Here is a 1510-nt window from a genome sequence, read left to right as displayed (position 1 = left end):
GGGAGAACACCTACCCCACCAATGAAACCTTAAAAAAATTTTTTTTTTTTCCCCCAACACTCCCAGCCTTCTCCCACAAAAGGACCGAATGAAGAATCCGGAGAATTGTTAGCAGCATGGCATTTGCAACCCAATCCTATTACCAGCCTCAGTGCACATCTGCTCTTTTCGTTGTCCGTTGCCTGATGACCGTTTTCTCCTTTTTTTTGTTTTTCATCTCCACGCAAGCCCCCAGTCATCACCGGAGACGTCATTGGTACCACCATACCGATGTCCTCATCATCATCGGTAATGCCGCCAATCTCTTCGGCAATGCTACCGTTTCTTTTGGTGGCGTTGCTGTTTGTCTAGGCTTGGCGGCAGCAGTGATGGTGGTGGTGGTGGTAATGATGGCAGCAGCTGTAACAAGCATGGATCTTGCTGTTCCTCCCACAAAAAATTGACCCCTTAACAGGCATTTTCAATGGGAGCTACGTGTGGAATTGTGGAATACAAAGAAAAAAAAAGGATTTTTCTGTGTATTTTTGGTTTATATTTTTTGTTCTTTTTATTTTTACCAAAATAGAAGGAAAAATATACATCTCCAGATTGATGATGGTGATGATGGTGATAATATCTTTTTACCCTCCTCCCTCTTCTCCTCTTGCTCAACTCACTCCCTATCATACCCCCGGTTTTTTTTTTTCCAGGTACTGCTTGAATCACTTTAGTTATCTGCAGGACAACTGGTGTGGTCACCTTTCTGCAATCATCCTTTTAATGTGTGAACACATGCGTGTATATATGTGTGTGTAATGTTTATTGCTGTAGACATATGCATTATAATATATTTATATATAAATGTACATATGTGCATATATAGGTATGTATATACATATATATATTTATATGTATGTATGTATGCATGTGTGTGTTAATTTATGAGCTTGTATGTGAGTATATATACGTAAACACATGCTTACATCTGAGTACTCTGGTTTATACACTCCACACTGAATTATTATTATTAATATTGTTATTATTAATATTATTATTTCTTAAATTGTTTTTATATATCTGTTCTGACTGAGGCGCTCCGAAGGACACAATGACACCACCCAGCATTGCCGTACTCCTCTCACCACCTGCTCTCGTTTCCTATAGGTGAAAAAAAAAAGGTTATATTTATATTTATGTATTTATTGTATACTCCTTTGCTATGGCTGAAAACTGGGTTGAGAGGATGGCAGATCAAAGTTGTTGCTGCTTTGTCCTTCCGAGCATAGATCTTGACATTTCTGATCCCCTTTAATCACAAGACAGGGGTCTGTGTTCACCCCTGTCCGCTGTAAACAGAGGTCTTTGTCAATTTAACACATCATGTTCAGACAGGTATATATATATGTGTGTGTATGTGTGTGTATATAAATATATATATACATACACATACATGGTCTTGCACTCCTTCACATATTCAATGTACATACATACACACACATTTATATATATATATATATATATATATATATAT

The 1510-nt window shown here is 37.4% G+C and overlaps 1 protein-coding gene across 1 annotated transcript in view; it reads left to right on the top strand.

The window, feature by feature from the left end:
• LOC106869544 (leucine-rich repeat flightless-interacting protein 2) overlaps positions 1 to 1510 on the top strand; it is a 199009-nt gene that overhangs the window by 188126 nt on the left and 9373 nt on the right. The window lies entirely within an intron of this gene.

The sequence above is a fragment of the Octopus bimaculoides genome, chromosome 9, assembly GCF_001194135.2.
Source record: "Octopus bimaculoides isolate UCB-OBI-ISO-001 chromosome 9, ASM119413v2, whole genome shotgun sequence".
Taxonomy (NCBI): domain Eukaryota; kingdom Metazoa; phylum Mollusca; class Cephalopoda; order Octopoda; family Octopodidae; genus Octopus; species Octopus bimaculoides.
Note: the sequence above shows the minus strand (reverse complement) of the source record. Positions and strands in the feature narration are given on the sequence as shown.